Raw genomic sequence first — 17616 nt, 5'->3', positions numbered from 1 at the left:
TCTGGAATGGAACGGAGTCATGGGGAGAAGTAGGGAAGGCGTCTGAAAATATTCTTGCTTTGGTGAATTTCATTTAGAGGTTTCCTCTATTTATACTAAGTGGGTAATTTTCATGAAAACCACCCAAACATAAGTATATCTTCCAACGTTCAAAAGACCATTTGCGTGTGACCCTCTAAGCCCATGTATCTATCTAATTAGCAACTCTAGTGGCCCAATAACCTTTATTGGCCTTTGCAATTAATCACAATATATCACCTTATTGATTTAAGCCAACTGATAGGTTGAGTCTCAAGCCCGTGGGGTTCCAAGCTATACCTTGTGCTCTAGAACATACAAAGGTGTGTGTAACGACTCACCCATGGAACATGTTCTTCATTGGTTACCATGCACGTATAGTCCCTCATCCATTTGACGCTTCTAGGATGACTTAGGGTATGGTCTATCAAACCCTAATCAGTCATCCGAGTTACTATTGATGCATTAAGAAATCATCAGATAACTCTTCTCCAATATTTCACTACCTTGGTCAATGACTTCATCTCATCGTCTTCATTGAGTTGTCACCTCTTATACCGAGGGTAGATGATCCCATCTTGACTACTCAATCATCTTCATGAACAGCCTGATGCACCCAAACTAACACTCTTTAGAATCCTATGAGTAGATACTTCTAGGTCATGATCAAAGTACAACTTTCCATCCATAAGACGTCTTTGGTATATCAGGTCTTGGGACCACTTACATAACCACGACGTGAATGAACCTGATTAACAGTTTGGTATAATATTATACAGGGATTCCCACGGATCAATTTACTGGACTCTTTCCACTAAAAAGCAACCACTATCTATCCTTAGTGTCTCCACACTAATGACTAGGGGATTAGCCATATTATATGAGTGAGGCTAGATTGTGCTATTCAATTCAAATACTTTGATGTCCTTTTTGAGTATCCTTTGAATATGAATATTTTGAACACATGCTTAAAGAGTAACGATCTCCATATTCTGATATCATCATAATTTGTAAATTTTGATAATGTATTCATGGGCTTCATTTTAGGCATCACCCATGCACTATAATGAATATGTGCAATTGATAAACATAAAATGAGATATGGAATCTGTGATTAGCTTGTCGTCCATCACACTCTACTAGTCCCACTTAAAGCACACCACTTGTTTAGGGATAGATGCTGTGCATGTTATTAATGTGATTGATATGTCATCCATCAGATTTCATAGTTTCACTGTAATCCAAATTAAAATTCCTAGGATTGTGACTATGAAATTATGTTGGCCACCTAAAATACGATTTGACCCATTACGCACAATATATTATTCAAACTTGTAGTACTTGATGAAGACCAAATTTATTAAGCAATTTAAGTGTTTTATTGGTAAAAAATTCAAAATAAAATCATTTAATGATGTAGATAAAATCATGGTAATGAAGTATTTAGAGAGCTTGTAAGTGAGGTCCAGAATTAGGTCACTAATGTGAGTGCATGTTTGAATTTTTGTGAACGAATCTTTTGGTGCCTGATGTGTGCGGATTTGTTACCCTGAAGTGGTTAGGATTCACGTTTCCTTTATATTCAACTTTTTTTTTCTGAAATTGATGAGTTATTGAGATAGCATTGAAAATTTTTTGAGGTGAAATTATAGCGCTAGAAGCATGATGTGTAGAGGACATAATGAAAAGCAAAAAATCTAGACTTCAAAATCTTTTATATATTGTTAGATATGAACCTCTGAAGTTGGTAAACCGTGGAACATGGTTATTAAAGTTCATCCTCATTTTCATACATACAAGACCATTAGGGAATGTCTTTTTAAATTTTCTAAAACTGTGTTGTACCCAGCATGAAGTGCAATAAGGATACATATGTTCAACTTTTTTTATATTCAACTTTTTTAATCTGAAATTGATGAGTTATTGAGATAGCATTGAAATTTTTTTGAGGTGAAATTATAGCGCTATAAATATTCTTCATAGAAATTATTGTTCATGTCCTTCCTTGAAATTATTCTTCATAGAAATAGGTGATTTTTTATTTTCCAACTCCCAAAAAAATTGAATGCTTAAGAATATTAATAAATTAGAAATATCCTTATTAGCAATGCATTATGTACAAAATAAATCTTTTTGAATATTAACCACTCATAACTATACAAGTCTTTAAATAATCTGTACATAAGTAAATACATTAGATAGTAATTATACTCATGCAATAATATTAAAAATAATTCACTTGGTTGTAATTAAGATAGTTCAAAATTAATTTTTTAAATATTTGAAAGAAAAACTTTTTGACCCCAGCGTCTGAGAAATATATCTCAAATTTTCCCTTATCTTGGGGAGCTTGAATTTTATGCAAATTGTTTTGTGAGCTATGCAATAAAGTATATTGCTAAAATCAAGATTGCTTGAATATTGTTTAAGAGGAATTGATAGATTCCTAATATTGCATTAAGTTCTTTTAATATCAGATTAACATTTATGCACATATTGCATTATTATATAGATTAAGACTGCATTGATATATGAACCACTTACAAAACATTGTTAATCAGTTCATACAAAGACATCTGTAAGGATGCCATTAAACATTATTCATCATATTGGATACACGGTGTACAATAAAGCACCATATCATTTAATACTTGGTCACAAATTAAATGAACTAAACATTATTCATCATATTGGATACATGTTGTACAGTAAAGCACCATATCATTTAATACTTGGTCACAAATTTAATACTTGGTCACAAATTAAACATTATTCATCATATTGGATACACGTTGTACAATAAAGCACCATAACCTTGAAAGTTTCAAATAAATAAATAAACTATATTGGTCGACTACATCAATCAATATAATTTTATTTAATTAATGAAGTACATAAGTGGTTGTAATGACTTTGTAATGGCAGATGATGGAAGCATAAATGATCTTCGTGACCTCCTATTACCCTTCCCTTAAAAAGTGCCAATACGAAGTTAAAATGAAATTGAATAAGAAAACTTCAATTTTTAATGGAATTTAAATGCGAAAACTGGTATCTGTGATTAGATTTGAGACTGAGATATTGTAACATCAACTATGCCATGAAGAATAAGTATTTTGATGAGTTATATTAATATTTATATCAAGAATATGGACAAAAAAAATCACTTATTCGTGTAAAAATGAAATAAATACAATTTTGTAATTTTTCCTAACTAATGGAGCTTAATGATTTATGAAATAAACTAACCCCCCTTGATTCCCTTGAATAAAGTGGTTTCTTTTTTTCATGATTTCCTTGGAGCTTCATTGTATCACAGGCATTAGGTAATTGGAATATTAATGATATTTCAATGGTGGAAAGGAGAGGGATCTAAAGCATAATGAAGCCCAGTATGGAGCATGCCCAATCGGAATCCCAAAAAGAGCTTAAGCCCAATCAAATGAGAGGCCTATTGTAAAGAAGAACTTGATGTGGGTGATTTCTAATTATTCCCTGTAAAGTGGGTCACAAAGGTGACTGGGCAGATTACCAAATCAGGGCCACACATTCTTGGTTTCTCACATTGAAAATCTGGGATCCTTATTTTATTCCTTTTTTTCCTACCTTGTAATTATTCCTCAATTTTTTTCAAAATTTTTATTTTGGCAGACTTGAGAGCATCGGTGTTTCTTGGATCTACCCTATTTGAGTGTCCGGCTGAGTGAATAAGGGAACCAGATCATCAAACTTGGATGTAACTAAAGAAGAATGCATCCATGGCACCAAAGGAAGTGACACCAGAGGTTAGTGAATTGTTGGAGACCCGTGGCATAGTTCCCCATGGCATACAAAATAAAAAATGTGTCTTGTCCACACATCTCTGAACAAAATGGGACTGCCAAAAGAAAACAAAAGCATCTAGGTAAAATAGGATTTATCTTGATTCATCAAGCCTAACTACCAAAGTGATTTTGGGATGAAGAAGTTGTAACTGTAGTATATCTCATCAACAGATTAACTACTCTAATATTAAGCAATATATCACCTTATAAGGTTATTCCAAAGATTAAACCAGATTACTCAACTTTAGAAACGTTCCATTGTCTGTGCTACACATATCTAAGGCCATATTCAAAGCACAAGTTAGATGTAAAATCTAAAAGTTTTTATGAACTAATTCAAGAATTAATTAATTTTGTATTTAATAGGCCTTAGTTATGTTTAATTTTGATTTGTAATTACTAAACAGTATTTAGAATCTTTATAGTGAATTTGATATTTTTGGTCATAAAACTTCAGAGATGACTATTTTTATCCCTATGTCAAATTAATTCGAACTACTAAGATGCAAGGAAAGGTCATTTATCAAGACGATTTTTATGTATTTGGATTTGGGAATTAATAAGCAAGAGATTGATTTTGAAATTGGGCTTGAAGATGGACGAATTTTTAGTGAAATTTTCTATTTAGGTATGGTAGATGTGGAACTGAATTTTCCAGTAATCTATTTCTATATCTAGTGAGAGAAAATAGATGAGATAACCTAGAGAGAGAAAGTGGGAAAAATTGGGGAAAAATCTGTTGTAGGTGAAATTCGACTCTAGTCTATGGATCTAAGATCCAAGATGTGATCAGAAACAATGTAGAACTAGGAATTTAAAGCAATATCTTGAATTAAAGCTAAAATGCAATTTTAATCACCATTCATTGCATATTCAAGGGCATGTACATTTTGCCCATGCCTTGGCGTTTTGAAATCATTCAAGAAGATGTTCAAATATTGAAGAAGAGACTTACAACTTTGATTCTCAAAGTAAGATCTGTCGACTTCAGTAGGTAATCCTGTGTCCTTCCTGGCCAAACAAGTTGGGGAGAGCTTCCTCAGTAGTTTTCCTCTTCTTCCCGACCGTATTAATCTTTGACAAACTGACCCTCAAAATTTGGGCACAATCAGACGGCTAGATCTCAAGATGTTGCCGTTTTAATTTTGCTTAATCTCAGCCCTCCGATCGGTTTTTATCTCTCCTCCACGCGGGCGCCAGCCAGAAGAGAATGGCGCTTTCTGATTAGCCAGGTCGCTGCCTTGTCTTCTCTGCCCTCGGATGAATGCGCGTCGCGATGCCATAATTAGCCTATGACGAATGCGCTGATTAGATAATCATGGCCTCACAAATTACGATGCCATGTTTTATCTACAGTGAATGATTGGCACGGCTAATCATTTGCCCAAATTTTCGGGCGAATGACGTGGAAGCCACGTAATTTAATTAAAAAATCATTTTTGGAATTCAAAAAAAATCCTAAAATATATTGTCTTAAATCTAAAAATATTGATTGCCAATATAATGGTCAGAAAATTATAAAAAAAAATATGGAACAACTCAAGAAAAATTATTAAAAGCCTTAACAACCTCTAGCCATGTATTTTATGCCGTGCAAAAATAAGTCTTCAATACACTAAGGTCAAATATCATGTAAAGATACTAAAAATTAGAAACAATCATGAAACGATAGTGCAAGCCATTTGTGTCCATTTAATTATGATAACATGCAAATATGGCCACTAGAACACGTATAAATTACAAGTTATGTATGTAATATTCATCAATTTTACATTATAAATTACAAGTTGTAACACGTGACTGTAAATGTCTCTAACTACATTCAGGTAATTTTTTTTCTTGCGTCATGTTATTTTTTTTTTCTGAAAACACTTTGTATTTGTCTTTGATTACTGAAATGCTGGAAGACAAAGGTGATAAGCCTAAAAATGCACGTAAAGATGTCGTTGATTTTGGATTTAGACTTATACAATAAAATTTATAATTTCCCTTAATCACTAAATATAGAATACAGAGCAAGTAAGGGGTCGAACCACAGGGAGGCAGCAAATGAGAATTTTTATCCAATTTCAATGAATTAACTCAAAGATGATTTAATTTTGCAATTAATAAATCTTAATTATCCTTAATAATATTCTTTAATTAATCAAAATTAAGTAAAACTTAATTTTGAATTTTAATATTTCGGTCAGAAAATTCAAGATATGAATATTTTAATTCTAATCTCAGATTAATTTAGATTATTAATTTCCCAATTATTAAAAAAATTTAAGACAATTGTTATGAATTAAAATTGGGAATTAAATAATCAAGAAAGGGATTTTTAATTTGGACTTCAAGATAGATGAATTTTGGATTCAAATTTTATTTATATGTTTTTTATATATTAAATTAAATTCCTAAACAATAAAAACCGAAATCTAGAGAGATAAACTAAAAAAATTAACCTAGAGAGAGAAAGTGAAGAATTTGGGGAAAAGATGAAAGCCGACCCTAAATAAAAAATCTAATGATGCAGAAATGTTCTAAATTGATTTAGAATTAAGTATCAAAAATCAGATCTTGAATCGGAATCAAAATGAAGTGTTAATTTCATTCAAAACAAACTTCTAGGGCATGTACATTTTGCCCATGCCTTGGCGTTTTAGAATCGTTCAAGAAGATGACTGAAATACAAATGAGAGACTTACAAATTTGAGTTAGAAGCAAGATCTGTCGACTTCAAGAATCCCTCCTGTGTCCTTCCTGGCCAATTGCTTGGGGAGAGCCTCCAAAAGTGATTTTTGCTCATTTCCAGACCTCCTTTTAAAGATCCAACCGTATGGATTGTAGAGGGAGAAAAGGCGAACCTACCCTCAAAATTTCAGGCCAATCGGATGTCTAGATCTCAAGATATCAAGGTTTTAGTGAGGATTAATCTAGGCCATTAGATTTATTTCTCTCTCCTCCAAGAAGTTTGGAAGTGGCATTTTTCTATTGGTCGCCATATTTTTTCTTGTTTTCCACCATCTCTGATCATTCTCTGACACGTTCTTGTGCGCGTCCGCTGCCCGCAATGATTGGAGAATATTCTCCCATTTAAGTGGTTAAAAGGACGCCACGCCACGTCACCCTGTCTAAAAAAAAGAATAAATATATATATATATATGTTTTTCGTCAGCCGCAATGTTTGACTTATTCTTCTCTCTCTCTTGTTTTATTTTTCACGTGTGTCGGTGGCCGCAATTTTTGACTTGTCCTATAATAAAAAAAGGGGCGGTGAGCATACCGTTTTAATTTTTTTTATTGTTTACGGCGTCGATTTCCGCTTATACGTGGAAAATCGACGCCATAAAGCGTCATTTTCTAAAAGGAATGTCGCTTATAACGACTATAAAAATTTCGCCGCCTTGCGTGCCACATAGATTATTATGATCTATGATTGGTTCGTTATGGCATCGCGATTTGCGATGCCATAATGAACCAATAACGCTCATTCTCTCTCTCTCTCTATTCTTATTTAATTAAATACATCCAGTTATTCGCCCGAATTTCGGGCAAATGACATGGATGCCCCTTGGTAAATATTTAAATGTATTATAAATGCCAAATAAATTAAATATGTGTTATTTAAATATGTAAAAATCATTTCTTGGCTATATATTGATAAAACAATTATAGAAAAACATGGAAAATTTCTAGAAAAATTAGGAAAACCCTTACCAACCTTTAGCCAAGTATTAAAAGCCCTGCAAAAAATATTTATTCACTGAATTGAGGTTACATTCCATGTAAAAAATGGAAAAATCATAAATAATAGTAAAATCAAAATGTAAGTGTTTTATCTTCATTTTAATATGATAACATGCAAATATATTCATTAAAACACATAAATATAATGTAAAAATTCATAAATTAATCATGTTAATTTTCAGGTTATCAAAAGGACTGCTAATCATACTCATAAAAAAATCATAAAATCTTGTGTGACAGATAACTCATAACCAACAGCTCTAGTATAATCAATATCTTACCTGCCATATTCTGAAATTAATTTGGAAAAAGTACTTATTGCTTCTGAATTCCTTCAGTACTCCCTGATCAGAATTCCTCAAAGCAGAATGTTCCCATGTCAAACATATTGCAAAATACATCCGAGTTTGTTCCCAACAAGTCATAGAGTATGGTCTCACTATCACAAACATGATCGATTATTTTTCAGAATCTAGTCATGTCTTATAGACTATAAACATTCAAGACATGTATCTATAGCAAAGTGTGAGTCAAACATTCTACCAACACGACAATCACAAACTGAAAAAAGTTATTATCATAGTCTATAGAAAAAAAATCCTATCTCACACTACTTGAGTAGCGACATATTAAATGCATACTACTACATTCAAAAGTAATGACTAGCTCCAAGCTATGAAACCAGAAATAGATACTTTCTTGCACACAAAAACATGGGCTTTGGCTCCCATGAATAGAAAGGTTCATGTTATTAGGTGACACTAGCGAGATTGATTAGTTTAAATGATGAATACCTGTAAAATGCATTTAATCAAGAATAATGTTTTGATTTCACTTAGACCTTCAACCTAGTCATTTAATACATTATAATTATGTTTTACTGAGAATTGCTGTCAATGATAAGTGGCATAAATTGGATATTTGAAATGCATTTTATTATGGATATCTGAATGGAAGCATATATAGAGGAACCACTTGGATTAATCTATGGAGGAACCACTTGGTAAAAACCAAAACTATCCAAATCAAGTGTGTCTATAGAGAAATCTATTTAAGCCCTTAAGCAATCACCCATAGTACAGTTTTAAAAACTACCATATTTTCTTCGTACTCTTCTAAAACACTCGAGACATCCTTATTCTTTAAATCCTTATCGGATCATCGCATTTTGCATTTTGACATATACAAACAGTATATTATTCATATCCTCACACTCATCATAAATTAGCATTCTGGTGATGCATTGTCGTTCTATACTTGATATGAAAGACCTTGGGTCTGTTCATTGCTTCCTAAGAAAAGAGAATTTATCATGTATAAAAAAGGGTATGCTATTTCTCAATCTACATACATGTCCCAATCATGAAATCCTTCAAATATCAACTATCAAGGACTCAGTTGATACTTGGTAGAGGAAAATAATAAGATCTTTTTAAGATATTACAATTAGGACCAGACATTGCTTTTGCAGTGATTAAAGCCTCCCAAACAATGCACTCCCCTAATAATGATGATCGGAAAGCCTTGAAACATCCATTAGATTGTATCAAAGGAGCCATTCTCAATTGATTGCTTCTTCATAACAACTCAGATTTCACGACAAATGTGTACGATGATGGAGGCTATGCAGTTGATCAAATTGATCAATGATCCATTTTACTGTTATTAATGTATATAGGTGAAAAAATAATTTTGTGGATCCAGAGCTGTTATAAGATCCAGCTCTGAAGCTGACATAAAAATCACTGGAAAATACTGCTGCCAAGCTGCTATGGGTTTAATTTCTGCTCTGAGCACTCCAGATACAAACAACCTTTGCCTCAGCTTCATGGTGAAACAACAGCTCACATAGCTGAAAATCCAGTTTTCATGCCTGAACAAAGCACATTGAGATTGACCTCCACTTTGTTGGATAGAAATTCGCAAAAAAATATTTACAAATTTTATTCATCTCATTGAAGATCAATTTGCTGATGCATTCACATTGATTTGTTTCCTAATCCAGCTTTAATCTTTTTTAGGAAAAGCTAACCCTTGATCCTCCTCTTTTTTGGTAGACAAGGGGTCTTAAGGAATCTAAAGATTATAATCCAACTCTAAGCCCAGTCAGAAATTGTGCTGGTCAATAAGAACTAATTAAAAGAGTAGCAAGTGACAAAACAACATATACACTAGAATAATTAAGAGAACTGGAAGACACAATTAAGTCTATGTTTGAACTTATATAGGATCATATATAGAGTAGAAGGGTTAGATCATAGAGAGGAAAGACATATGCGACTAGGACTCATCTAGATCTAAGCATTATAATCTAATATAGTGGCTAAGATTTAGGATTATATATTATATAATATTATTTCCACATACTATCATGTATTATAAATACAAAATATCTTTCATGTCTCCTCTCGATCTCTCTCTCTCTTCTTCTTGTTCATCTTGATCTTGCCAAATGCTTTCACACAAATTAGATAATCACTAGCCTCCACTTTTCCAGCTAGTAGAAGCTATGTTTATTAGTCATTTTTTAATGTCGTTGAAGTGGCTTTCTTTTGATGAGAATTGGAGTCTCCCATTTGTGACTGATGAGAATTGGAGTGTCCCATTTGTCAGGTGCTTAGTTGTTGAGGGAATATCTGTAGGAGAACCAACCTTGCCTCTGCAAATGGGAATATCGTATGTTGAGGTTACGTAGATTACTCTAGTTGGTTGCGTTCCTTTTCTTATCTTGCTGTTTAGTCATATTTGTTGAGTGATAATAAAGTGAGACAACCCATCTAGGGAGAATATTTTCTCTTTATCACTAGCTAAATTAGAAGGGCTAGGGTTATGAGAAAATACGAACTGGGCCATCACTAAAACCAGAGAAGTCTAATATGTGTTACTCTGTTAGAGCTATCTTTTTCCATACTCTTAAGGTTTCCTTCTATCAATAAATTGAATTAAAAATTTTAAAACATGGTATAAATATGCAACATTAGTGAATTTTATAAGGTGTATCAAAGTATTCATTTTTAGCACACTGAGTTCTATATAAGCATACCTTAAATCTGTGACTAATAGCTAAATGAAATGGAGATCTATGGTAAGACTTTTATCTCCGAAACATGAATAATTTGTAAAAGTTTGTAAAAGATTTCTTCGCACAAAGTGATTAACAATGATTTGAAAAGAAACCAAAACTAAACCAATGATAGTCTGCAAAGTTTAGGAACATAATTTATTGCACTTCTCACTATAATATTTGCATAAAAATATTTTGCTCCTAAATAAAGGTACAACCAGATATTTATTTCTTAGATACTGGGATCCAAAATTTTAGCCTTCAAAAACAATTGAAATATTAATTTTGAACTTTGTGAATTACATGTAATTAGTATTTTCATATAACCAATAAAATCGGGGCATGCATAACTGATAAGCCTAAAAATGCACGTAAAATGTCGTTAATTTGGCGTTTGACTTATACAATAAAATTTATAATTTCCCTTAATCACTAAATATAGAATATAGAGTAAGCAAGGGGTCGAACCACAGGGAGGCAACAAATAAGAATTTTTATCCAACCTCAATGAATTAATTCAAAGATGAATTAATTTTGCAATTAATAAATCTTAATTATGCTTAATAATATTTTAATTAATCAAAGTTAAGTAAGACTTAATTTTGATTTTAAATATTTCGATCAGAAGCCCCAAGATAGAAATATTTAATTTTTAAGATCAGACTAATTCGGATTATTACTTTCCCAATTATTATAAAAATTTAAGACAATTGTTATGAATTAAAATTGGGAATTAAATAATCAAGAAAGGGATTTTTAAATTAGACTTCAAGATGGATGAATTTTCGAATCAAATTTTATTTTTAGGTTTTTTATATATTAAGTTAAATTCCTAAACAATAAAAATAGAAATATAGAAGAGAAACTAGACATATTAACCTAGAGAGAGAAAGTGAAGAATTTGGGGAAAAGATGAAATCCGATCCTAAATTAAAAATCTAATGGAACAGAAATGTTTTAAATTGATGTAGAATTAAGGATAAAAAATCATATCTTGAATCAGAATCAAAATGCAGTGCTAATTTCATTCAAAACCAACTTCTAGGGCATGTACATTTCGCCCATGCCTTGGCGTTTTAGAATCGTTAAAGAAGAAGATTGAAATACAAATCAGAAATTTACAACTTTGAGTGCAGAATCAAGAATGTCAACTTCCAAAGCATCCGTTGTGTCCTTCCTGGCCAAATCCTTGGAGAGAGCTTCAAAAAGTGATTTTTTCCCAGTTCCAGACCTCTATTTAAAGATCCAACCGTCTCGATTGTAGAGGGGGAATAGACAATCATGTCCTCAAAATTTCAGCCCAATCGGACGGCTAGATCTCAAGATACTGCCATTTTACTGAGGATTAATCTCGACCGTTAGATCTTTTATCTCTCTTCAAAATATTTCATAAATCGGTTTTCTCTGATTGGTTGGCATTATTCTTTCTCATTTTTTGCCATCTCGGATCATGTCCTGACACGTGATTGTCCACGTCATCAGCGCACAATCATTGGTACATAATGCGCCTTTTTGGATGGTTGAGAGATTGCCACGTCGCTTTGAAATAAATAAAAACAAAAGACTTTTATTTTTTTTATATTTTTTTTTATCGTTCAGCCTCAATGTTTGACCGCATCGTTTCGTCGGCGCCTGCAAAAAAATAATAATAAAATAAAAGGCGAGGTAGGCTTACTGTCATTTAAAATTTTTCTAAAAAAACGCGGAGGCGAGTTGCCGCGTGCATTTAATGCACGCGGCGAATCGACGCTGCATAATTGAATAATAAAAAAATGTTTGCACATGCATGTCGGTTGCCGCGTGCATTAATGCACGCGGCAACTCAACGCCGCGTGCACGTTTTTTTTCAATGCACATGCATGTCGGTGGCCCGATTGATTATTATTATTTTTTAAAAATTAATCGCTCTCTCTCGCTCTTATTATTTCATAATAATCATCCACTCATTCGCCCGAATTTTGGGCGAATGACGTGGATGCCCTTTAGTATATATATAAATACATTATAAAATGCAAATAAATTAAATATGTATTATTTAAATATATAAAAATCATTTCTTGGCTATATAATGGTCAAACAATTATATAAAAATATGGAAAAATTCCAGAAAAATTATAAAAACCCTTACCAACCTTTAGCCAAGTATTTAAAGCCCTGAAAAAATATTTCTTCACTGAAATGAGGTTAAATTCCATGTAAAAATGATAAAAAATTAGAAATAATAAAAAAATCAAAGTATAAGTCATTTATCTTTATTTCTATATAATAACATGCAAATATAGTCATTAAAACACATAAATATAATGTAAAATTCATCAATTAATGATGTTAATTTGCAAGTTATCAATAACATAACAATATAACGTATTTATATATTTACGGAGTATTTGAAACTAATAAAATTATGAATGTTTTATACTCAATAAATCATATTTTTTAGAAAATTTATTTTTTGTCAAACTAATATCGGTTATTATACTGCTTAAGCTCGAGATTTCATTAGTTTTAGCGTGTGTAAAACTAGTTATGAGATGAACAAATTTTAAAATGGGGAAAAAGTATACCTTAGCCACTACAGGGTAAAAAATCATCAGTCACCTTGGACCAAAAGATTCCTGCCCAAAACCTCCTGAATTGACCCCTTAATGATCCTACACTAGACGTCACTTAAAAGAGCTCTCCCAAGGCTCTTTTATATTGACATATAATAGAAATAAATAGGCTACTATCTATGAATTGCTGGGGAAGAGATTGTTTTAGGCCAAATGACCCAAATCACACCTCTCACTTATCATAGGAACCAAGGAGATACTGAAACCCTCTAGCTGTTGATGCATGCAATTCCTTCATGGAAGTGGTTGACATGTTGTCCTTATAATAGCATTAACATGACAATGTAGCACAAAGTATTTCTTTTATATCCGATGTTAACATACAGAGACATCAGACTAATTAAAATATATTTTCATTATGCAGATAGCTCCCTTTATACTTATCATATGTCACTAATCTTTATGGTAGCATCAAAAAAATACACATTTATTAATTATTTAATACTCATTAAATACTCTTTAAGTACTCATTTAGATAAATACTTTTCATGAACTCACAAAAATAAATCGCTCGGTAAAAATGAATTTTTTTCCATGAGTAGGACTTTATGACGTTGCTAATGTACATGTTGTATCTAGATCAGAAACATCAAACTTAATTTAAGTTTATTTACCAAATAAATTATTAAAATTTGCTAAGCCATTGAATCTTGATTAATGTGAGAAGCTTGAGCGCCTGTTGTGAGTAATGGGTCAAATCATATTGTAGGTGCCCAACAGGATCTCATGTTCACAATCCTGGCCTTTTTAATCTGGATTACAGTACAACACATTAATCTGATGGACACGATATCAATGACATTTAGAGGAACCATTGCACATGCCAGTAACACAAGATAGGTGTGTTTTAAACCAAACAATTATCAAGTAATAAATGATAGGCTCAATGTTAAAATATGAAATTATTATCATTTATATTCTCCTAAAATTTAAGTTATAAATCAACTTGGTGTATTAAAATTGATTTTTTATCATTAGTATCTTTGTATTATCGTGGTATTAATGCTAAAATTAGTCAAAATGCGATATTATGCTGAGATCTATTTTTGCAGCAGTATAATAAAGTGAAGGCTGACATTATGGAAAGCAAATGGAAACTTTCAGGAGGCATTAACGCTCTCCAGGTCATTCAGATGACCCTTTATGGCCTCTATGTGATGAGATTCTTTTTGGAGATAAAATTGCTTGTATAAATAAGGTTGATAGTTTCTATTTTTCTGGAAAGTGACCCATTCTTGGTTTATTTTCCAGTTTATGAGAAACACCATATTACCTAAAATTCTTATGTAGTCTAATCCATGTTGATTACTCTTTCCCTTTTCCTAAGCAGTTTCAAATAGATGACGCCCAATATGCCAAAAATAGACCCTTTAATTTTAGGACATATTAAAATTCCTATTTTCTATCTTATTTCTGTTGTATCTTATTGTTGAAGAATTGATATTGAGTGTTGTATTAATATAAATTTTTTAATGTGGTGGTCAGACAATAGTAGCAGCAAACATAGACGCTAGCATTGAAAGGAGAAGAAAAACCATAAAGATGTCAAAACTTTCCTCTAGAATGTAAGGGTTCGAGATATGCCAAATAGTATTCAACAACAACTTATTGTAACCAGATGATATGTTGCTAAACATAGGGAGAAGCATTGAGAGTGCTATCATCTCCTTTCGTCACACTCAATTTCCTTGATTTACAGGCGCATCAAAGACATGACACCTTTCTCGATTTACGTACTGTTCCGTCATGTTCACTAGTGAATGTCAAATTCAAAAATTAAGTAAGAAATAGCATGAAAGAAAAATTAAATTACGATTAAAGGCTAATACAAAATAATACAAATAGAAGAATAAAAATAATGCAAAAAGAAGAAGAGAAAAATAAATATAGAAGAAGGAAGCAAGAATAAAAGAAGACAATAAAAATAAAAAAATTATAAAAGATAAGAACTTAAAAAATGAGCTCAAATCCTAGAACAAATAAATGTTTGAAAATATATATAAGGAAGGAGAAGAACTTAAAGATACAATAGAAAAATTGGAACATCAGATCCAGAAAAATTGGCAGGAACAGAAACATCTTATGTTGAGAAAATTGCAAAAGGAACTAAGGTTTAGAGAAGAACAGAACATGATGTTTCTGCAACAAAAGTCAAATACGATGGCTAAAAGAGGGAGATGAAAACACAGAATACTTATATTCAGTAATAAATCATAGAGCTAAACAGGATTTACTTAGAACTACAAGGGAAAAAAATAGTGATCAAAGACTAATGAAGGCAGAAGTAAAAGAGTTTTATAAAAAACCACTAACCTCCCAACCAATGACTGTCAACAATACTTTGTTTGAAGTGATACCTGGAGAAACATCGAGCACAAAATATGAAATGCTATGCAGCATACAGATATGAAAGAAATTGAAGGAGTTCTTAAACATATCAAGCAAGATAGTTCACCTGGCCTTGATGGATTCACACCTCATTTTTATACCTTTTGCTGGCACATCATAAAGCAGAATGTATGTATGAAGATAAATTTTTTTTTTAACCATTACAAACTTCCTAGAGCATGGACGGCCAGATTTATCGCTCTCATTCCCAAAACCCAAATGCCCACACATTGTCAGATTTGAGACCAATTAGCTTATCTAATGTTTCTTATGGAATCATCACTAAAATCATTAACCTTTGGATTAGCACTCTCTTTCAAAACATTGTATATGAGGAGCACTCTGGCTTTATTTAAGGGAGATCAATACCTCAAAGTGTTAATTTTGTACAAGAAATAGGACATTCTATCAACACTAAAATATCAGGTCAGAATGTTATCATTAAATTTGATTTGAAGAAAGTTTATGATAGAGTAGAGTGGCCTTTTCTTTTTGCCATATTACAAAATTTTGGTTTGAATGATCTTTCTATAGGCATGTTTAAAGATTGTATTCTCCATAATAAATTCTCCATAATCCTTTGGCCCCCACTGTTTTCATTATTGCTGAAGACCTGCTCAGTAAAAACATAAAAAATTGTATCATAGAATGAAATATTGGACACTTCTTCACCAAAAGTGGAGCAGCACTTTTCTCTCCCTATTTATTTGTAGAGGAAAGTATCATTTTCATGAATGGAAGGAAAAAGTCTTTAGTGAACATTCGTACATTTTTAGAACATTATGAAAATATCTCAGGTAATAGAATACATAAAAAAGTGGCTTTTATGTAACTGATAAGATTTATATGTGCAGGAAACAGGAAATTAAAGCATACATTAATATTTCTGAAGGGACCTTTCCTTTTATAAATATGGAATTCCCATTGTTGCTGGTCAGGTCAAGGAAAAATATCTAGATAGATTTAAATGTATATTTGAATAAAAATAGAAGGGTGTAAAGGCAAAATGCTATCCCCATGGGGATCAATTATCTTGATTAAACCTGTACTCAATAGTATCATGCTCCATTTTTTATCTTCTAATGTTACTCTGAAGAAAACATTACAAGCCATAAAATAGATCATGACAAATTTCTATGGGGAAACTCTAAGGATATAAGCAAATGACACAAGACTTCATGGGAAAAAACATGATACCCAACTAATGAAATCTAGAAGATATCCTGAAGACTCTATATATTAAGCAAGCATGAAATTTTGACACAAAGAAGATGCAATGGATAACACTACTAAAAACAAAATTCGGGAACTGGGACGTTGAAGAAAGACATCAATATCTTCTGCAAAGAATTCAAAAGATGTGGCGCAATGGGGACGATATGCTAGAAGTTTTACACTGGAAAGTGGGACAAGGCAACAGAAATGCTTGGCACTCAAATTGGATTGGCACAGGGTAACTTATAGATTACCCAAACTTTGTATGAAGAGAACCCTCCCTAACCACTGAAAACCTCTTTGCGCAAGATTGGGAATCATACTTGAGACAATGTGGCCTGAAAGATGTGATAGAAGAAATTCAAGACAAAGTAAGCTATTGAGTATACAAACCCTCCAGATGTTGCAATATGGAGTCTTACATCACATGGGGACTTTACAATGAAATCAGCCTGGTAATATTGTAGGATGAAACAGCATAAAAACCCAATTATGCAGACAGTTTGGAACACTAATCTCCCTACCATACTAAACCTTTTCACATGGAGATTTTTCTGAAACACTTTGCCTCTATATACAAATGAATAGCAGATAGACATGCAAACTAGATCAAATGCATGTATTGTCGCAAAGATCCACACATAGAAGATATAATACACTTGTTCTTTGATGGTGAATAGGCTAAATACACATGAATATGACTATTAGCAAAATGGAACATCCCTATGAGGGACACATCACCACCAAGTCACTTTTTTGGACA

This window comes from Wolffia australiana, chromosome 5, assembly GCF_029677425.1.
Source record: "Wolffia australiana isolate 7733 chromosome 5, ASM2967742v1".
NCBI classification, from domain to species: domain Eukaryota; kingdom Viridiplantae; phylum Streptophyta; class Magnoliopsida; order Alismatales; family Araceae; genus Wolffia; species Wolffia australiana.
Note: the sequence above shows the minus strand (reverse complement) of the source record.